At 44.2% G+C, this 22,922-nt stretch overlaps 1 protein-coding gene and 1 long non-coding RNA gene across 8 annotated transcripts in view; one reads left to right on the forward strand and one right to left on the reverse strand.

Annotated features, from left to right (window-relative positions):
- The window catches only part of FGF1 (fibroblast growth factor 1), a 107,639-nt gene that overhangs the window by 43,635 nt on the left and 41,082 nt on the right, over nt 1-22,922 (forward strand). Inside the window, exon 1 of one of the 6 annotated variants that reach the window (XM_038006612.2) lies at nt 12,087-12,215. The exons of the other annotated variants lie outside the window; for them this stretch is intronic. The gene's annotated coding sequence lies outside the window, so the exon portion shown is untranslated. Of the gene's footprint in view, nt 1-12,086; nt 12,216-22,922 lie in introns of those variants that run through there. 6 annotated transcript variants of the gene reach the window in all.
- The window catches only part of LOC103244713 (uncharacterized), a 301,134-nt gene that overhangs the window by 36,702 nt on the left and 241,510 nt on the right, over nt 1-22,922 (reverse strand). The gene's annotated exons all lie outside the window — the stretch shown is intronic.

The raw sequence follows: 22,922 nt of genomic DNA on the forward strand, positions 1-22,922 counted from the left end.
CTTTCTACTATCTGAAGTTCAGTGAACTATGGAGCAGTTCATTATAAGTGAACTTGCCTTCTTAAAAAAGCTAACGTTCTCTCTAAAATCATTGAGTTCCAAGAAGGTGGTACAAAACGATTGTATTTTGTGAGCTTGCTCCATCAAAAGTCCCCAAATTTCAGGTGCCCTTTCCCAAATTATGCTGTTCAATTAAATGCAGCCTATTCAGTTAAACTCTCCAAATGTTTATTGAGCTGAGCACTGTGTTAGAAAAAGACCTGGATACTGCCCTCAGGAAATTCACAGACCAAAAGATGAGACAGATGAATAAATAGATCATGTCAATCCAGCATGGTAAATGCAATGTTAGAATTACATACAAGCTGGAACTTTCTTTTTTTTTCTTTTTTTTTTTTTGAGACGGAGTCTCACTGTGTCGCCAGGCTAGAGTGCAGTGGCACGATCTTGGCTCACTGCAACCTCTACCTCCCAGGTTCAAGCGATTCTCCTGCCTCAGTCTCCCGAGTAGCTGGGACTACAGGTGCACACCACCATGCCCAGCTAATTTTTGTATTTTTAGTAGAGATGGGGTTTCACCATGTTGGCCAGGCTGGTCTCGATCTCTTTAACTTGTGATCCACCTGCCTCGGCCTCCCAAAGGGCTGGGATTACAGGCGTGAGCCACCACACCTGGCTGAAGGTGGAACTTTCAAGCCTCTGCCCTCATGGTCTGGAGGGAGAGCCTGACTTAATCAGAAAATACACAAATAAAAGTAGAATTGAAGCCCCAACCAGTGTCGTAGAAGACAGGCAGGCAGCACAATCAGAGCTGAGGGGTAGAGGAGGGCATCCCTGAAGAAGTCACAGCTGAGATCTGAAAGATGGGTCGGGGTTAATTTGCTGTAGAGGGGAGTGAACAATGGTCCAGGCAGTGAGGAGTGTGTGTGCAAAGGAACTGTGGCAGGAAGTCATGTGACCTATCCCAGTGGCCAAAACAAGGCTGGTGTGGCGAATGCACAAAGCTGGAAGGGGAGAGTGGGCGGCCGGGCCGGAGACGTCAGCAGGGCTGCAGCCCATGTAGGGTCTGGTGGACCACAGCCTTCACTTCTATGTGCTCCTTTCCTCTTCTGCCTGAAGGGATCAGAACAGCATCTACCTCGTAGGAATAAATGAGTCCATTTTTGTAAGGCACTTAGAGGAGGGTGCCGCAAGTGCCGGCTGCCGTGACTGTTGAATTATCCCCCTCATAATCCTCGCCAGGTTGACCTGGTGGAGGACCCTGCTGGCTCAGGTCGGATGTGTCTTTTTAACAATTCACACTGGATATGTGGGCACAGCTCCACAGAGCTCTCAGAGGCCACGGAAATGAGCATAAACTCCTGTAAAGGTAACCACTGGCTTTCTGGAGACGCTCTACATGAATGACTGGCTGGGCTGCCGACCACAGGGCTCAAAACAGCCACCAAGAGTTTATCCCCAAATACCCAGGAAAAAAAACGAGACAGAGGAAGGAGGACGGAGCCTCCCAAGAGAAGGCTGTCTATAAATGGAAAGTGACACTGAAAGAAAACAAATCTTATTTGATGTGAACCCATTTTTGACTCTGTCTGGAAATCCAGGGCAGAAGGAAGTGGAGGGGACAGGGAGTGAGTGAGCAGATGTGCCCAGGATGAGCCTGCCTGTCCGGGGCCTGGTGTGGACACACGTGTGCTCTATGACGAGGTGATGAGGAAGGGCTGCGGCCACCGCCAAGGCACCCACTCCTCCAGCCAGACCCAGACAGACACAGGCACTCCTGGGCTGCTTCTGTGCTGTGAGGTGTACCAGGCTGCACATGTGGGCCCAGGACTGAGATGGGGAGTAGTTGCCTGGGGTGGGCACAGGCAATGTGGGAGAGGACTCAAGGGGACTACAAAGAATACCATGGGGCTCCTGGGCACTTCTGTTTCCTAAAGGGGGTCTTAAGGGTAATTAGCTCACAGGGTCATTGTGAGTGGCCTTGAATGGGATGACCTACGTAGGAAGGGCCTAGTAAGTAATGAATCAGAGCTCTCCTCAGAGCAGTGCAGAGCCTCCATCACCCAAGGCTTCTAGGTCCAGTTCTAAAACTCACCTGCCACATAACACTAGGTGACTTCTGAATGTCCCAGCACCTCATGTGTTTCTTCATCCTCAGCCATTAGAGAAGAACTATGACCTTACAATTTAAATAGCTCTACTTCAAAAACATAAACAAGAAGAGCAACCATTTGGCAACATGTTTTTACTATGTGCAAACACTGTTAAGAACCTTCCCAGGAGGTTATAGCCCAGATACTAAGATCTGGTGTCAGAATGTCTGGGTTCAAATCCCAGACCCATTCCTTCCTGGACATGTGGCCCTGAGCAATTATTTAACTTCTCTGGGTCTGAGTCTCTTCATCTGGAAAATGGAAGTGCTAATAATCCCTCCGTCACAGCGTTCAGAAAGGACTATGTGAGGCAGTGCAGTAAGGGGCACTTAGTAGAGTGCATGGTACGAAGCACTTAATAAACGTTCATGTTTATCGTTACTATGAAGTATCTCAGATTAGGCCACCTATTACCCCTGTACTACAGCCCAGAAATTTGAGGCTGGAAAGAGGTTAAGTGTCCATATGGTGGAATACTATTCAGCACTAAAAAAATAAATAAATAAAATGAGCTACCAAGTCACAAAAAAATATATGGAGGAATTTTAAAGGTATATTACTAAATGAAAGAAGCCAATCTGAAAAGGCTACTGCATGATGTCCACTATAAGATGTTCTGGAAAAGGCAAAACTATGGAAGCAGTAAAAATATCAGTGGTTTTCAGGAGTTAGGAGGAAGGGAAGGATAGATTGGTAGAACATGAAGGATTTTTAAGACAGTGAAACTACTTTGCAGGAAACTATAATTGTAGACATATGTCATTATACACTTGTCAAAACCCATAGAAGGTATAATGGAAGAGTGAACCCTAAGATAAACTATGGCCCCTGGGTGATAATGATGTGTCACATAGCCTCATGGATTGTACCAAATGGACCAGTGTGGTGGGTGGTGTTGATGGTGAGAAAGGCTGTTTAGGCGTGGGGCTGGGGGAGAGGAATTCTCTGTCCTTTCTACTCAATTTTGCTGGAAACTAAAACTATTCAAGCAATAAAGACTACAAATTTCAAATAAAAAGGTAAAAAGATTAAGCAATCCAGCTCCTAAGAGGCAGAGCTGAGACTCGAATCTGAACTCAGAGCCGGGGGTCTTGTCCACTTTTCTAGGCAAGTCACAGTGGGTTCAGGCTCCTGTGGGTGGTGAAGGTTACCCAAAAGGAGGAGGTGGAGACCCAGGGAGGAAAGATACCAGGTGCCCTTAGGTTATCACTGCACCTTTCTCAGCACTCAGGCAGGATCCCCAGCCCTCGCAGCCGCCTTCCTTCACCTCTCCCTGAGCAAAAGCACAAATGGAGGAGACATTGAAGCTTCGTTAGCACCACCCTCCCACTAACACACTTGGCACTCAGTGGGGGTTCATTTGGGCTGTGTGCATGCTAGGGATGAGTATGTGTGTTAAACTACATATTTTTACTTAAATTTTAAAATGTTCACCCTTCTGACTTGCTCCCCACCCCAACATAGGAAATCTCCATGTCCCACCTGAATGCATTTCTGGAACCAGCTGCTTAAGACTGTTGCCCATATTTTCCTGTGAGAATAATAGAGTAATGGGGACTGCATGTTTCTATCAATTCTGCAGATTTCTATCAATTAATACTATAGCAATATCCAGCTACTTTAACTCCTGTTATAATTTCAAATAATGAGACCATAGTATACACAGTGTGTGTGTATATACATACACGCATATATATACACACACACACACGTACACACACATATAAAATGCATATGCATTGATTATAAAGGGTTCAAACAATAATAGTCGCAAGCATCATTCTCCCTGCCATCATCATTTATTGGCCCCTTAAGAAGTTTAGGTTCTGGGTTAAGCAGGTTACTCAAGCTTTAAATCATTTGATCTTCTTAAAATTCCTAGGAGGTAAGTACTGTAATTACTACCCTTCTGCAGATGAGGAAACTGAAGCTCAGAGAGGCTACGTAACTTCCCAAGGGCACACAGCCACTGCGTGAGTGGTGAGGCCAGGTTATGAGAATTCACAGACCTCGTTTTAAACTACTATGTTCACCTCGACTGTCTTTCTGAACCTTTTGCAATGTTATCTTGATAAATGTCATGGATTCCCTCTCTTTTCTTTAAAGGAGAACGAGTAACACAAATGTCACGCCCTAGCATGGTGCCTGGCATAGAAGAGCTGACAATCAATGTCATCTCCATCCCTCCCGCTGCACGCCCTTACTCCACTGTCTCTGCTCCTCTTTCCCCTTCTCCTTCTCAGAGGAAACATCTGTCTATCCAGTGCCTCCCAAACTGGAAGATGCCTAAAAATCACCTGGGGATGTTTATTGCAATGTAGATTCCCAGGCCTACTCCTTGAAGATTCTGATTCAGTAGGTCTGAGGTGGGGCCCAGGAATCTGCATTTTAAAAACAAATATCCCATGTACTACACTTGATCTTAGCCAAAAGGCCAAGACGTGATCAAATGTCCCATGTAATTCTGATTTTGTGTTCCTTGGGTCATACTTTGGCAAACACTAATCTGTGGGTTTTTAAAGAAAATTGTTTTGTCCTTACTTAAGAGACCTGTTAAAAGTGCATAGGGTAAAACAAAAGTCAGAAAGTTTAAAAGAGCAGATAGTAAAAAGCATCTCTCCCCATGGATAAGATGTTCATGGCAGCAGTTTTGGTGATACTGAAAAATTAAAAACAAAATGTCCACCCCTAGAAATTATACATAAATGCAAGGTAGGCTATTTGCAAGATGAGAATGTACTTACAGTAGTGATAATAAATATTATAAATAATGTATGAAAATGAACAATCCCAGAAATAATATTGAACAAATGAAGGCAAACTGCAGAAGCATCCATCTGGAGCAAGCTGTTGATGTGTGTCACACACACACAGTTCATCAGAGCAGTTGCCTCAAGGAAGGGGGATAGAAATGTTATGAAAAAGGAAACCAAGAGCGATCTCAACTTTCTAATGTTTTGTTTCTTTTATATAAATAAAGATCTGAGGTAAATTTGAGAAAACATGAATATTTGTTAAATCAGAGTAAAGTGCACACAGGTGTTTCTTATTTTCCGTTTTGGTTTTCTTAAATTAAAAAGAAAAAGTAGTGCTGTCGCCCCTGGCCGCCTTGTTTCCTCTCTCCAAGGCGTCCTGCTATTGTTTTCATGGATCTGTCTAGATCTAGACCTGGCCATGCATTAATAAGCACATACATCTCATCCATATTCTTCATCTGATTCTCTCTGACCTCCTCCAGGGCCTCCTCCTAGCGATTAAATTCTGTCTCCATCTTCAAACTATTCAGTCCCTTTCCCTGCAGGCTTCTTCTCCAGTGACAAACATTCTCAGGTCTCTAATTTGAGAAAAACTTCTCTCCATTCCTCCTCCCGCAAGACACTTGTTCTCTTTTTTTTAGTGTCTGGGCGGGGGGGACAAATCACTTTTTTATTTATTATTATACTTTAAGTTACATGTGCAGAACGTGCATGTTTGTTACATAGGTTTACACGTGCCATGGTGGTTTGCTGCACCCATCAACCCATCATCTACATTAGGTATTTCTCCTAATGTTATCCCTCCCCTAACCTCCCACTCCCTGATAGCCCCCAGTGTGTGATGTTCCCCTCCCTGTGTCCATGTGTTCTCATTGTTCAACTCCCACTTATGAATGAGAACATGCGGTGTTTGGTTTTCTGTTCCTGTGTTATTTTGCTGAGAATGATGGTTTCCAGCTTCATCCATGTCCTTGCAAAGGACATGAACTCATCCTTTTTTATGGCTGCATAGTATTCCATGGTATATATGTGCCACATTTTCTTTATCCAGTCTATCATTGGTGGGCATTTGGGTTGGTTCCAAGTCTGTGCTATTGTGAACAGTGCTGCAATAAACATACGTGTGCGTGAAGACACTTGTTCTCTCGGTGTGACCACAGTACAGGCTGAGAATCTTTGATCCAAAAATCCTAAGTCCAAAACGCTCCAAAATCCAAGCTTTTTTTTTTTTTTTTTTTTTGAGATGGTGTCTCATTCTGTCACCCAGACTGGAATGCAGTGGTGCAAGCTAGGCTCACTGCAACCTCCACTTCCTGGGTTCAAGTGATTCTCCTGCCTCAGCCTCCCAAGCAGCTGGAATTACAGGCACACACCACCACGCCCAGCATGGTACTTTTAGTAGAGATGGAGTTTCATTCACCATGTTGGCCAGGCTAGTCTTGAACTCCTGACCTCAAGTGAGCTGCCCACCTCAGTCTCCCAAAGTGCTGGGATTACAGGCGTGAGCCACCACGCCCAACCCAAAATCCAAAACTTTTAAGCACTGACATGATGCCACACGTGGAATATTCTACACCTGATCTCATGTGACAGGTCAAAGTCAAAATGCAGTCGAAACTTTGTTTCATGCATAAAATTATTGTAAGTATTATATAAAATTACCTTCAGGCTATGTGTATAAGGTGTACATGAAACATAAATGAATTTAGTGTTTAGATCTGGGTCCCATCTAAACAGGTGGGAGTGGCCTACCATCTTAGGTCCATTGGTGAGGTCCTTTAAATTAGACTGACAAAAGACAAATTAAGAGGAGAACTACAAGTTTATGAACATGTGCACTGTGCGTGCGCATGGGAGCACGCAGTACTGACTACCTCGACACGGTGGTGAGAACTTGGGTTTATGTAGCAGCTTAACAGAAGAACAAAAGATTTTTAGAGAAGTGACAAGACAAAAGAAAAGGACTTTGAGTTGCTAGAGCAGCATAGGAAAGTAAACATATGGAAGAAACTAATGGCAGAGGAGGGCTAGTTGGTAAGGTTTGTTCCAGTGGTTAACTTCAGCCTTTCCTGGTGTTGAGGGGGCAACTTTACAAATTTATGCTCCACTTTTAGGCAAATGAGAAAGGGCAGAGAGCCTTATCTGCTTCTTCTCAATTGTCTTCAACTAAAAATAATCGATATGCCAAATTGGCTTATGTGGAGGTCGCATACTCTGCCACCCTTCCCCTCCCTCTCTTCACCACCAGCTTCAGCCTGTCCTCTCCTCCTTGCTTCTCCACCTACCCATCTCTGGGGCAAAACTCCAGGGTCACTTATTAATCTTTATATTCCTTTACTTCTCTGCCGAAGCTGGTACTTTTGTTCACCCCCTTCTTGACCTTCTCTTCTACTCTGACTTTTGTAATCATTCTGTGTGAGTTTCTTTTCTCATTTCCTCTCAGCCCCTCTTCTCTCGCGCCCATACCAGGGCTCCCCTGCAGCCCACAAACTCCATCTTCTTCTCTGCTCTCTTGTTCTTCTCCATTAACGATCTCCCCCAGCCTCTGGACTCCAGTCGTCAATGAGCATCATGGGGAAGGTGTTCTCTTCCCCTAAAGTCCTTCTCCTGTGGCTTCAGGACCACATTTCCACTGTCTGAGGGACATGCCCACCTCCATGCCCTGCAGATACAGCAAACCCAGCGTGCCAAATTCGAAGCATTTATGCCTCAGGAATCTCACATTTCTGCTAGACCAGTGCTCCTCAAATTGAATATGCAGACGAGTCACCTGAGGAATCTCGTTGAACTGCAGATTCAGGGAAGACCCGTTTGTAGAGGTGACATCAGGGCTAAGATATGAGCAATGAGGAAGTGGACCAGCAAAGATCTAAGGAAAGAGGAGCCTTTCAGGCTGAGGAAGCAGTTTTTCAGGCAGAGGGGAACAGCAAGTGCAAAGATGCTGTGGCAGGTCTGTGCTTGGTGAGTTCAAAGATGAGAAGGAAAACCATGGTCTAGGTAGAGCGCAATGAGCGAGGGAGGAGAGCGGAGTGATGAGGCCAGGGAGGGGCTGGGGCCTGACCAGGGGCCTGTGGGACACGGTAGGGAGTGTGCCTTTTATTCTGAGAGCAATGGAATGCCATCAGAGGGTTGTAAGCAAGCAAGGGGATAGGATCTGACTTAAGCATGTTGCTGCAGCAAGGCAAGAGTTGAAACAAGGAGGCAGGTAGGAAATGATGGTGGCTTGGAACATGGTGGTAGTAATGGAGAAGGTAGAAGAGTTCAGACTGATGATGTATTTTGGAGATAGAATTAATAGAACTTGCTGATGAATTGGATGGGGATAGGCGAAGGAGAGAGGGAAAGACTGACTTCCTTGTTTTGGGGCTGAGGACCTGGAGACATTTACTAAGACTTGAAATATTTGGAAAAGAAAAGCTGGGGAGTTGGGCAAGGGGAATCAATGGTTCTGTCTGGGCCACGTTAAGGATAATCCTTGGACATCCATGTGGAGACGTTGAGCAGGCAGTGGGATACAATAGAAGATCTGGCTATAAACTACCTTTCCAGCCTTACCCTCATCCTCCATGAACTCATTCTATGTGAGCCATTCTTAATTCCAAGCGGATGGTTTCCTGTTCTCGCCTCACATTTTCCCAACCTGTTCCTTGTCCCTGCTGTATCCTCTGCCCAGTGCACCCACCAAGCTTGACCTTGTGAGACTCTAATCATGTATACGAATCATCTCAAGTAACTCCAAGTCTCTCCCTCCAAATCACCATCATAAGTGATTTTTGCTTTGTGGAAACTCTTATTAAAAGTAGATGGCTTGTGGCATTTGTCACTTGTTTTTTCCCCATGTGAGTTTTTTATATGTTTTTACCTCCTGTGTTGGGCTGTAAATTCCTGGAGGGCAGAGCAGAGCTTGCATCCTTTTACTTTTTTTTTTTTTAAACAGTATCTTCCATGTTATCCAAAAATGTGCTCAGCACATAGAAGGCTACTCATTAAATGTGCTAAATGAATGAATGACTATATGTCCTAAGGTGGTTATCTGAGATTAATTTAGTCATTAGTGGTAAAAGGTGGGACACTTTCTTTCTTTCTTTTTTTTTGAGATGGAGTCTCACTCTGTTGCCCAGGCTGCAGTTCAGTGGTGTGATCTCAGCTGACTGCAATCTCTGCCTCCCAGGTTCAAGTGATTCTCCCTCCTCTGCTTCCCAAGTAGCTGGGATTACAGATGCCCACCACCGCGCCTGATTTTGTTATTTTTAGTAGAGACAGGGTTTCACCATGTTAGCCAGGCTGGTCTTGAACTCCTGACCTCAAGTGATCTGCCTGCCTCAGCCTCCCAAAGTGCTGGGATTACAGGCATGAGCCACCGTGCCTAGCTGTGACAGACTTTCTTAACCCTAGGGGGCTGGCTGATGGTCCCTGATGATTGCTGTGTTTCTGGTTTATTGGCATAGAACTACCTCGTGCAATGTACAGTCTCAGCACAGGTGCATCATTGTTTATCTTTATGCATGTCACCTGCTTCAGGCAAAGATTATATTCCTTAAAAGAAGTCTGAATCTCATTTATGAACTCACTAAAGAAGCCTATTATTAGAAAAGTTGGTAGTATATTCTTTCCTAAGAAAAACATTACATTTGTAATTTTTTTATTCTCACCACTGCTACCGCATGCCCATATTTTATAAAACTGGACTTTGGGCCCCTTTTCTTTCTGTGGGGGCGTGTACATTATGCTAGGGCCCTGGAAACTGGTATTGGGCGCTGAAAACTAGTGTTGAGCCCTGATCGTTTTATGACCTTATGCCCAATCTGTCCATGAGGCTTCCTTCAACTCAGATTGATTTATTCTAATACATTTTGCTTCACAGTGTACCAGGTCACAGATTCTGAAGTTGGGAAGAAATGATGACAGGGTCACACATCAGGTGGGAAGGTCTTAGCACACAGGTTCACAAACACAGAGAAAAGGCCGGGCATGGTGGCTCACACCTGTAGTCCTAGCACTTTGGGAGGCCAAGGCGGGTAGATCATGAGGTCAGGAGTTCAAGACCAGCCTGGCCAAGATGGTGAAACTTCATCTCTACTAAAAACTACAAAAAATTAGCCGGGGCCAGGCGCAGTGACTCATGCGTGTAATCCCAGCACTTTGGGAGGCCGAGGCGGGCGGATCACGAGGTCAGGCGTTTGAGACCAGCCTGACCAGCATGGTGAAACCTGGTCTCTACTAAAAATACAAAAAGTAGCTGGGCGTGAGGGCACTTGCCTGTAATCCCAGCTACTCGGGAGGCTGAGGCAAGAGAATCACTTGAACCCAGGAGGCAGAATTTGCAGTGAGCTGAGATCGCACACCACTGCACTCCAGTCTGGGGGACAGAACAAGACTCCATCTCAAAAAAAAAAAAAATTAGCCCAGCATGGTGGCAGGCACCTGCAATCCCAGCTACTTGGGGGGCTAAGGCAGCAGAGGTTGCAATGAGCCGAAATTGCACCACTGCACTCTAGCCTGGGTGACAGTAAAATTCTTTCTCAAAAAAAAAAAAAGAAAGAAAGAAAGAAAGAAAGAAAAAAGTAAAGGAGAGAAAGACAAGATAGAAATGAACAGAGACTGGAGGGAGGCTGGGCTGTGGCCTGAGCTCAGGAGGGTATGGAAGCTGAGTAAGATTAACACAGAAGTAAAACAGAAAGGATGGAGGAGTAACGGAGGTCATTGGAGGAAGTTGGTAAAAGAACAACACTGTCAGTGACAGAAGCTGTCACCCTACTGAATGTTGATTACATGCCAGGCATTGTGATAAGGATCTGTAGGGATTGTCTTTCTTACTTACACCAATGACTCTGTAGTAGGTACTATTATTTTACTCATTTTACAGATGAGGAACTTGAGGATCAGAGAGGTTAGAGGGCTTGCTTGGAGTCACAGAGCTAGTAACTAGAAGAGCTGGGATTGGAACTCAGGTCAGTTGGATGCCAAAGCCCAGGTTCCTACCCACTCCTTCTACCACCTTCCAATATTGACTCAGGGGCATTTCCTCCCACCATGCCTGCTGTAGGCTGAGGAATGCAATGTCTCCCAGCACCCCAAAGAGCGAGGTGCTTGGTGAATGAGCTAATTCGGAGGTGTAGCTCAAAAGCCCTGCTATGACTGAGCCGTCTGCCAGGGCTGTGAGTGCTCAGAGCAGAGACGTTCACCGCCATCAGGGGATACTCACTCCATTGTGCTGGGCCCCACCTAAATGTTTTTTTATTGCCTGCCCTTCACCATGAGTAATGCCACTTTCCATTTTAAGCTGGGAGCTTCAGGAGACGACTGCATTACAAGCCAGGGTTTAAAGCTAAGAGCTGCCTGGGGAATTACTCACCCACTTCAAGACGCGGCCCACAATGCACCCTCCCACTCAGGATGCTGCTGGAAGACCTTCTTCCTTGCCAAAGCCTAAAAGAAATCTGATTTTCCCTGGAATCCGACTAGGAATGGTGCCAGAATATCAGAAAGCTGGCGAGTTAACTGGTTCTCCAAGTGGAGCTACCGTGCTTGTTTCTGGTCTTCTCATGTGTGCTAAGGTTTTGTTGCTTGTTCATTCATTTGGCATTTGCTGAAGGCCTACTATGTGCCATGCACTCTGCCCATGATGGAGAGACTATCACAAGCTAAACAGCTTTAGTCCTTGCCCTCAGGCAGCTAACGGTCTGGGGGTGCAGGGATACACAGACAATTATAGGAAAATGTCATAACAGAATATGCTAAATCATATGACATGCATGCTCAGGGAGTTTTGGAAACCAACAGCCAGAGGATTTACACTAAGATACGTATGAAGGATGAGGAGGAACTGGCTCGGTTTCTTAATTGGAAGCAACCAAAACTGACCGTAGAAGGAGAGTTCAGAGAACCTGGGGTTGCTCCCAGAATCACTGGGAAGGTGAGGTGGCCCCAAATCATACTGCAGGAATGGTCCAGCCAGACCAAGATGTACGTGTGTATGTGTGTGGTGGGGAATGAGGGGGCGGGTGTAACTTTCAAATACATGGGGTGGGGATTCAGATGCTGGGCAGTCAAAAATGATGACAAATTTCCAGGACAGCAGGTAGAATTAGGGAAGGTGTGGAGGAGAAGGCTGTCTCAGAATGACCTAAGATACTCTGAGTCAGAGAAAACAAAGGGAACAGCTTAAAGAGAGCACCAACTCAGTGAGGCAACCAGGCAGTGAGGCCGGCTGGCCAGGCTTTTGGGGGCATTCCTTAGTGAGTGAGTTCACTGCTCAAAGAAAGGCTTTGCCACTTCTGCAGGGAAGCCAGCCACGGGCCAGCAGGTAAGTATGTTTTAAGGCTTTCCTTTTTTGTTTTAGGGCTCCTGGAGACAGTGTGGAAGGCCGCAGTTCTCACTACAAGTCTTGAGATTACAGAGCCTAGTTAAGTCGGACAAATGTTGTCTGCATGAGAATTGGAAAAGATGTTTGGGAGAAGCCAATAGGATAATGCTATTAGCCAACCTTTATTGCTTGTGCTAACATGAGCTTACATGCATTGTTTCATTTCATGCTCATAATAAGCCTATCAGTTTAGATGAACAGACTGAGGCACAGGGATTTTAAATGACTTGGCTAAGATCCCATGGTTAGCAAATTGTGGAGCTGGGATGCAAATGTAGATCTGTTTTACTATAACTAAGAGTCTGTTGACAGAAAACATGAAAAAGTGAGGGCCAGATGAAGAAGAATGTTATGTGCATAATAAGCGATCGGAAGGAAGCATAATTCCTTAGCGATCACCTCTCTCATGGGTACAATTTTGAAACTTAAGGTCAGCTATTGCTCCCTACTGAGAAATTTTCAGAGAGAATCCAAAAGGGAAAAGCCCTGTTTTCATAGAAGGAGGCTTGAGTAAGGAACTTTAGGCAGTAACTCAGGGTATTGCCTCCTGGGTTGCAGCAAGAGGTATATATAGCATTTTAAAATTGATTTTGTTAGAATAATAATTTCTCTGACTATACAAATAATACATGCTCCTTGTAGAAAATTAGGAAAAAACAGAAAAACATAAAGACGAAAACAAAAATCGACTTTACTCTTACCACCCAGGAATGGCTTTTGTCATACTTCGGGCTATGTGTTTGTGTGTGTGTAATTTGTAGTCTCTTTTTCCGATGCATATACGCTGATACTGTCTTTTAAATTCCAGTTCTTTATATCTTCCATCATTGTTATGACCTTGATTTAGCCCTCTCCTCAAGGGAGAATTATATCACAACATTCAATTTTGCAAATCTGTGGATACGCAGTACAAGCTGGTTTGTTGAAATGAGGAGGCAGAAGCCATGGAGCCTCCTGGGCTGTGTTGGATATAGCGTATGTGAAAGTGCCTAGTCCTTTAAGAAAAACTTGGCTTTTCCTTATTTGTTAATATTTCTAGCTGGTAAGCATTGCCTAAACAAATGCTTAGCGTAATGACTAACCTAATTGGGCAACCATATATTTATTAGGAGAGATTTATTCCATACTCTACCTTATGCATGGCATTCATTAATGTTGTGTACACACACACACACACACACACACACACACACACACACACACAGAAGAGCAGTTTCTAGGACTCAGCTCCAAGTGGAGTCTGTCCTGATCCCACTTCCCCTTCACTAGTCTGCAGGATCCCAGCTTTTCCCATCTCCCAGCCAAACATATTTCAGAAAGCCACAGTCCAACACACAGAGTTCTTTGGCTCTCTCAGGCAGGAGTGCAGCAAGGCCTTAACAGACCTCAGAGAGTGTCTCCTCTGGGAGCCCACGTGGCTCAAGCCAGCGCAAAGCCAGATCTATTTGGTGGCCCACTGTTGTCCACTCTCGGCATACTGTATGCCACCCATTCTTGTCCTTTACCCAGATCATCAAGACAAAGTCCTACCAGTTCAGAAGCCCTGTGTGTTCCCTCTTCATATCTTGACATCTGCTTTGTGTTGAGAGTCAGTGGCCAGTCAAGTGCTTGCATGATGCAGCTGGATTTGCTGATGCAAACAAAGTTGCTGGCATGTGAGTTTTCTGACCCTGAAAAGGCCCCACAGAACTATCCCCTCAGGCCTTGATCAGGACATTACCCCCAGGCCAAGGGGACAAGGAAAATGAACTTGAGTGTACTTCATAAGTGACAGCCAAGAGGGAACCAAAGCACCTAGTCTTCTCTTCCCTTCCTGTCTCCATGTAATCTTTTCTTCCTAGGCCATTCCTGGTCCTGGAGGTGAGGTCACTGCTGAGAGCATCCATCTGGTGACCCAGGAAGCCAAGGGTCAGCTGGCTCCTCTGACAGTGGTGGACGCCTTAATGTGCTCCTCCTGGAAGAGGGCTCTTTTTAACTCTTGCTTTTCTGCTTTGTTTTCCCATGTTTCATTTGATTTTCTTTTTACTTACAAAAGTAAACAGTTAATTTATGTGTCTATTTGAGAGGTTAATCATCTCCAGTGCCACCTTCAGATCTATTTTTTAGCTCCATGAAATTCATAAGATTCTCTACGTATTCCATTTGTAAACTGAAACTGAATAATAATTCGGATGCCTAAAATACCTCTTAGCCCTGGGAGTGACCTAATTTCTCAAATCTGTTTTATCATCTGTAAAAATGGAATCACAAGATTCTCTTTACGTACTCCATTTGTAAACCGAAACTGAATAATAATTCGGATGCCTAAAATACCTCTTAGCCCTGGGAGTTACTTAATTTCTCAAGATCTCAGTTTTATCATCTGTAAAAATGGAAATAACACCATTTATACTGTGGTGCTGTTATAATAAATCATGAGATAAAGTACTCAATAATATAGTACAAATAAATTAGATTCAATTTATTACAATATGTTTTTATAACAAATTTACCTTTACAACAAGTGATACTGGTTTTTCATTTTCATTATTGATATCAATTTCCATTTAAAATGAATTTCACCTTAAACTGAAAATACTTCAAAATACTAATTGAATAAAAAATACCTTCTAGCTGTATATATTTAGATTATTCAAGACAAAAACATTCTGAATATATAGAAAATTGACCCCTGCAGAAAAAGGAAATGACAAACACAAGAAGACAAGAAACCCTAACTGAACCCTAAATCAACCAGCTAATCAGACAGCAGAAATCTCAGCTCAAACAAGGACCAAGAGTTGGAGGAAGCATGCAAAATAATTTTCAATGGCTTTTTAATCACTAAGACCAAAACAGCAAAATAGGCAGTTAGTCCTCATTGCCCCATCTTCTTTTTGTGGCCTTCACAACTTCTTTTGTTATCCTGGCCAATCTCCACTGGAAAGTCTCAAAGCATTCAACATTCTCCATTAGAAGAACCACCTAAGTGTGGGGTCTCTATACTCCCAAATTATCTTTCCCTTCCCTGCAATCAAAACTCTTCTCATTTTGTAATACGTATGTCTCCAAAGTGTTATCCAGAAATCCTAGTATTCAATTGAATAAACACCAACAGATATTCACAGAGCATCTACCAAGTGTATGGAGAGAGTACATGTCTATGGGGGAAGGGACTGCACAAGATCCAATCCCTGCCTTCGAGGGGTTGAAGATTCCCAAGGGAGGCCAAACAGAGGATGCAAATAGCTCTAATTGCAGGGTAGAATACAGTGACTGCCACAAACAGCTACAGCCAATATGCACAGGATGTCATAGGAGGAAATGACTTTTGGCTTGGTGGGGATGAGGACAGGTTCAGATGGAGGCAGCACTGGTTCTCCGAGAAGCATCTGACTTTAAAAAGATTGTATTAACTCTTGTGCCCTACCCCTTAATTGGGGGATTATTTCGAGTCTCTTGCCTATTCTTGGATAACAGCTGGAAGAAGGTACCGCATCCTGCTGTTTCTTCTCTGAGACAGGCCATCTCCCTGCTCATGCGTATCACAAGCCCACAAGACAGGCTTAGGTGCATGTGGCTCTGTGCATGATCCTGACCCCACCTGGCAAAGGCCTCAGCTCCAATGCCGCTTCCTCAGAGAGACCCCCCGACCATACTCCACCTCCCGGTGCACTCTCCCCTCCAGTCCCCATGGGCTCCTTTCTATCAGGAGATACGGGGATTAGCACCATTTTAGATTTTCTTAGTTAGCTGTTCACTTTTTTAAAATTTAATATCTCCCCCTATAGGAATAAAAATTGACAAGGAAAGCAGGGTCTTTGTTTCTCTTGTTTACCCCTGTGTTCCCAGTGCCTGATCAATCACAGTACGTAATACATATTTGTTGAACAAATTAACGAATAATAGTCGAATTCAGTCTCTTCTCAAGTTTCTTCCTCTCTCTGGTTTGTTTTTATGAAGAGGGGTCCAGGGTTTTAGAAAATATATATGATTCATTTCAAAGTGATTTCATCGAAAATACTCAGACTTGGGTTCAGTATGGCAATTGACAAATTAGCAGAGTTTAACAGACTTTGGTTTGTGAGGAGACTTGAGCCAGCAGGCATCTTTTCAGGTAAACTGATATGCCACACTAGATGGGACAGATCACAGATCATCATTTATCCCTCCTACCATCCTTTCTCTCAACAAACATTTTTTTCCAGCTTTATTAAGGTATTATTGACAAACAAAAGTTACATATATTTAGGGAATATGATGTGATGTTTTGATCATGTGTACACTGTGAAATGATTACTATGATCAAGCTAGTTAACGTATCCATCACCTCGCATCATTATCATTTTGTGTGTGCGTGGTGAAAACATGTCAGATCTACCCTCTTGGCAATCTTCAAGTATACCACACATTATTGACCACAGTCACCATGCTGTACAATAGATCTCTAGAACCTATTCATTTTGTCTAACTGAATCCTTGTACTCTTTAACCAACATCTCCTCATTTCCACTCCCCTCTCCCCAGCCCCTGGCAACCACCATTCTACTCTCTACTTCAATGAGTTTGACTTCTTTTAGATTCCACATATAAGTGAGATCATGCGGTATTTGTCTTTCTGTGTCTGGTTTATTTCACTTAGCATCATGTCCTCTAGGTTCATCCATGTTGTCACAAATGACAGGATTTTACTCTTTTTATGGATGAATAGTATTCTACTGTCTGTATATACCACATTTTCTTTACCCATTCATCTGTAAATGGACACTTAAGTTGATTCTATATCTTGGCTATTGTGAATAATGTTGCAATGCACACAGGAGTGCAGGTATCTATTTGAGATACTGATTACAATTCCTTTGAATATATACCCAATAGTGGGATTGCTGGATCATGTGGTAGTTCTATTTTTATTTTTTTGAGGAACTTCCGTACTGTTTTCCATAATGGCTGTACCAATTTTTACTTCCACAATAGTGCACGAGGGTTTCCCTTTCTCCACATCCTCACCAATACTTGTTATCTTTTGTCTTTTTGATATTAGCTATTCTAACATGCATGAGGTGGTATCTCATTGTGGTTTTAATTTGTGTTTCCCTAATGATTAGCAATGTTGAGCATTTTTACCTATACCTGTTGGCCATTTGTGTGTCTTCTTTTGAGAATTATCTGTTCAGATCCTTTACCCATTTTTAATGGCATTGCTTTCTTACTGTTGAGTTGTTTGGGTTCCTTATATATTCTGGATATTAACACCTTATCAGATGTGTTTGCAAATATTTTCTCCCATTGCATAGGTTTTCTCTTCACTCTGTTTTCTTTGCTGCCCAGAAACTTTTTAGTTTGATGCAATTCCATTGAACTATTTTTGCTTTCGTTGTCTGTGTTTTTGGAATCATATCCAAAAAATGATTACCCAGACTGGTGTCAAGAAGCTTCCTCCTATGCTTTCTTCTAGCAGATTTACAAACTCCGGTCTTACATGTGAGACTTCAATTCATTTTGAGTTGATCTTTGTCCTTTGTGTGAGTCAACACATATTTATTAAGCACATATTATGTGCCAGGCTTGTGCTAGACATGGGATAAAAAACTGAGCAAGACAGGGGTTCTGCCCTAATGAAGCAAAGTCCGAGGAAACATTCAAATAACTAGCACGAAGCCTCCGGGGTGAAGTCTGAGGGAGAAGGAGGAATATCCCGGGGGTTGTGACAGGTGGAGGTGGTGGCGATGTTGGCAAAGAGAGGTCCATGCCAACGGAAAAGCAAGTTCAAAGGCTCAAGGTGAGAGTAAGCGTGGCACATTTGAGAACTAAAAGGAGTTCACTCTCATTTGAGGCCACTGATAGTTCAAAGCTAGGGAACTCTTGGGCCATCTGTCTTTACTTAGTACAAAGACCAGGAGAGCTTGGGGGCAGAGTGGGTCACCAGCTATCCTCAGGAAATGATTGGAATAAAAGCTCTGCCAGTTTTGTTCACTGCCATGTTTTGTTCACTGTCGGAGGATGGAGCCAGAACATAGTACATTCTTAATGACCATTTGCTGATCAGATGAATGAAGCCCCCATAGACGATCTCAGCTTTCTCCTCTAGCATCACCAAGCCCTACAGAGTCATAAGACCAGAAGGCATCTTGAGAGCCAGCTGGTGCACCCTTTCCCCTCCAGGCTCTGTCCTGCCCTTAAACCTCCCACAAATGGCACTGTTTTGTAGATGTTATAAACTACAGTAGCATGACTTGTAAATTGGGTTCTTGAGATCATACTCACACCAAGGGAGAGACAATGTGTCACCTGCTGAGTCCAGGGCAGGGTGCAGAAGAGCAGGGATGACAGTCCTGGATGCCCAGGCTGCATGGCAGGCAGCGAGGGAGCTCTGGCTCCCAGCACTGTTTGTCAGCTATTAAGACGCCATAGTGCTTCTCTTCCAAATCTGCCTCTGAAGGTCAATGACCTCCACATTCTCAAAGCAGTACATCTCATTTGGAAATCCTTATATTCCTGGTATCCTTGGTGTTGGGATTTTAAAATTCGAGTTGAGTTCATCTCCCAGTACCATGCCCTGGCTAAATGCCACTGTCTCTCCCAGAGAAGGCCACTGGGCTGACATACTCAAGGTGTCCTGGCTGGAAAGCTGTGAGCAGTGGACACAGCATTTGGCCCATACCCACATATACCACTTGATCTGAGGTCCCATGACCTCTTACTTGGGCAAATGCAGCTGATTTCCTTGCCTTTCCTCCAATTCATCACTCAGCAGCCAGAGTGACATTTTAAAAATGCAAATCTGATAACATCACATCCCAGCCTCAGTATTCCATAGTTTCCCACAGTCCTTCAGACACATGCTTACAGGACCCTGTGCGGCCTGTCCCTTCCAGCTTCTCCAGCCATAGCCCTCTCCCCTCATCCATAATGGACTCTGTTCAGTTCCCCCAAGCAAAACTTGCTCTTTCTGGACTCATGACCTTTGCACATCCTTTTACCTGCAACCTCCCTCTCTCTACTTACTAGTAATAGAAATACCCCTTCCTCTAAGAAGTCTTCTGAAGTCTCCCAGGCCCTGTAGGTTGCTTATTACCTGGCTCTCAGGGCGACCTGGACTTTGCCACTATAATACTCAGTCCATTCAAAATCCCTTGCATGGGGAAAGGTCTTCCCCACTGGAATTCAAACTTCAAGAGCGCCTCTCTGTGTCTGCCTTGTTATTCACGATATTCCTTATGTCTGGCACATGGTAGGTACTCTTGAATATGTGTCAAGTGAATGAATGAGTCCTCCAATTGTTAAACAGCTGGGAACAACTTTACCAAATAGAATAAGAGGCAGAGACAAACTGAAACATAACAGGACCTCATGGTAATCCTGAGCCACCTCCCTTCCTCACCCTAAAGGCCTGATGTCATCATATGATGGGCTTGTGTGTTGTGATTAGGTCCCAGTTCTTGAGATCCGGTTTCTGGCTCAGTTCAGAGAAAGCTGGGCCCTTCCATTAGGCACCATCATGATCAGCAAAGCAGAACTGTGGAGCAAATCAGACACAGTGCAGATGTATTGGTGTACCTGCTAGTGGCCCGTGCCTCTCGTCTCACTGCAGAGGCAGAAAATCCGGCCCCAGCATCACACAGCAAAACAGAGCAAGAAGGAGGGGGAGTCTTCACTTATGTTGCCTCACCCTCTGTTTTATTTTCTTCCCCCCAGCAGCAACAAACAATAATTCAGTAAAGGAAATACGAGTAATGGAAAGAAAGAGAAAAAAATAAACATATCAAAATGGGCAGTGTCCCCAAGGCCACTGCTTTTAAAGAAAACAAAAGAGTAGATTTGGAGATATTTCGGTGGCTTTGCTAAAAAGAGAAGAATAATCAAGACTTCCCTTCCTTTGTAGGCTGCACTGCTTTCCTCTATCTTGATGTAGAAAAAATATCACCCAGACTAGGAAGTCTCACATCAGAACCCCCGGTGGAGTCTTGCTGAACATATGGGTGCCAGCCCCAACTCAGCCTAGCAAATCAGAACTCTCTGTTGGGGGAACCTATGTGATTCCCATGCAGGTGGGCCCTATTGTGGGGAAGAAAGCTCAGGGTGGGAGTGCCATGGTATGTCCTGTGCCTTGTAACACAAGATGTAGCTTGGGTAAGAAGCTCAGGTCTGTAATTGGGAATTCCAGCGTCAGGCACTGCAAACCTCATTTAAAATAAAGCACCATAAGCTTGACTTCAGATATGCAGAAAAATGAAGATTGTTGATTTCACCTTCTGTGGAAGGGGCGGGGGGCATATTCTATTCATTTTATTCACTTAAGTCAACACTGACTGAGCTGCTTCCATAGGGAAGGGCCTGTGCCAGGTACAGTAGAAAGGTGATGATGGCAATGGATTTGAGCAAGATGAAGATAACGGTAACTCATATTTACTGAGACCTTAGTATGTGCCAGGTGTTTTACATGCATTATCTCATTTAATCCTCCCAACACCCTATGAGGTACTATTACCATCCCCATTCTGTGGACAAGAAAACTGAAGAAAACTGAGGCACAGGGGAGTGGAGTGACTTGCACAAAGTCACCCAGCAAGTTAGTGCAGAGCCACAGGAGGAGCCAGGTCTCCCAGACTCTGGAGTCCAGTCTCAACCATTACAGTGTAAGTCTTCCTTAAGACATTCAGTCTCTGCCTTTCTGATACTTAAATTAAGTGGAAAAGGTACAAGAAAATCAAAAGAACTCCAAATTATACAGTTTTGTGCAACAATGAACAATCGACCTGGTGACATCTGGTGAGTCTTATCCTGTTCTGGCTAATTACTCAGCCTGACTATTGGTTAGTCTTTGTTACAAGGAGTTGTGGGGAAAAAAAAAAAAAAGCAATAACCAAAGCAACTATTTTCCCTCCTCTGTGGAAGGGTGGAGTCAGCACATTTTTAGAGAAAGTCAAACAGTCCCATTATTCACAAGAGTGCAGGAGCCAGGAGCTCGGTAGTCCAAACCGAGGAGGGAGGCTTCACTATTTTGTGAACTCCCAAAGGATGAAAGACATTAATAATACTATTTGTGGTGAGCTTATCATATGCTGCATACTGCACTATTACCTCTACATGTTATTATTGAATTTGATCTTTGCCACTCTTTGAGTGAGTACTATTCAGATGAGGAACCAGACTCAGCGAGGCTAGCAACTGGCCTATGGTCACACATCTGCTCAGTGGCAAGGGGTCTGAATTCCAGCCAGCTTCTTACCCAGAATCTAGGCTGTCTCTTATTTTAAATACAAAGATACCGTTTTGAATGCTAAGTGAGCAAGAATTCACAACTGTCTGCCATTTTTAACTTGGCTGTGCCAAGCCTCACTTCAATCTGGGAGACTGGCTGGATTCTTATTTCAGCAAGTATCACTTCAATACACTATGTTCTGTGCCAGGCACAAAAGCCCTGCATTTAATAAGTGGGAGATGTGGTCACAATGGATAAAAGGAACACACATAAAACACTTAGAGGTGGCCGGGCACGGTGGCTCAAGCCTGTAATCCCAGCACTTTGGGAGGCTGAGGCGGGCGGGTCACGAGGTCGGGAGATCGAGACCATCCTGGCTAACATGGTGAAACCCCGTCTCTACTAAAAATACAAAAAAATTAGCCGAGTGTGGTGGTGGGCACCTGTAGTCCCAACTACTCGGGAGGCTGAGGCAGGAGAATGGTGTGAACCCGGGAGGCAGAGCTTGCAGTGAGCCGAGATCGTGCCACTGCACTCCAGCCTGGGCGACAGAGCAAGACTCCATCTCAAAAAAAAAAAAAAAAAAAAAAAAAAAACTTAGAGGTGATTTCACTAGAGGGAGGTCTTGATTCAACCGAGTCATCAGTGCCTGGAGACTCATGGAGGAGCTAAGCTTTGAACAGATGCCAGGAGTGAAGGACAGGTCAGAAGTCAGGGGATGAGCTTCGAACAGAGGTCGGAGCTGAGACACCTCTGATGGTGGTGTAGCAAAGCAGTAAAGTGGCCCCAAAGAGTCAAAGGTAAAAGGCAACTCCAAAGCTGCTTTCAGCCAGTGCTGCAGTGGGCATTCTGTTCCCCACGAGCCTGGGGCACGCTGGACTCCGGCAAGAGTCTTAGGCCCACACTGCTGGAAGAGTGTCCCTCAGGTAGGGCACATGCACAAAAATAGGTGCAGGGAAATTCCATGAATGCTGAGGAAGTTTAGGCAAAGGAAGCAAGCCTCTTCTTTTACGAGGGGATTCTGACACCAAAGTCAGCAGATCTAAAACTTTCACATTAATTTATCCTCTACCTTAAAGAGCAGACACATACATCAGAAAGGAAGTAGAGAGAAGTCAAGGAGTAAAACTGGAACTCAAGCCTATAACAGGTACACACGTTCGGAAACGTCTTTGTAAAAACCTTAACAAAATGCATGTGCTTCCCCCCAGTAATTCCACTTCCATAAATTCTTCCTAAGGAAGTAATGGGATAGTTGGCAAAGATGACTACAGCAGTTTTGCTTATAATAGTGATAAAGAGTAAACAACCTATCCCAGTACTTTGCTAGGCCGAGGTGGGTGGATCATGAGGTCAAGAGATCGAGACCATCCCGGCCAAGATGGTGAAACCTTGTCTCTACTAAAAATACAAAAAATTAGCCAGGTGTGGTGGTGGGCACCTGTAGTCCCAGCTACTTGGGA

The sequence above is a fragment of the Chlorocebus sabaeus genome, chromosome 23 (genome assembly GCF_047675955.1).
Source record: "Chlorocebus sabaeus isolate Y175 chromosome 23, mChlSab1.0.hap1, whole genome shotgun sequence".
In the NCBI taxonomy this organism is placed as follows: domain Eukaryota; kingdom Metazoa; phylum Chordata; class Mammalia; order Primates; family Cercopithecidae; genus Chlorocebus; species Chlorocebus sabaeus.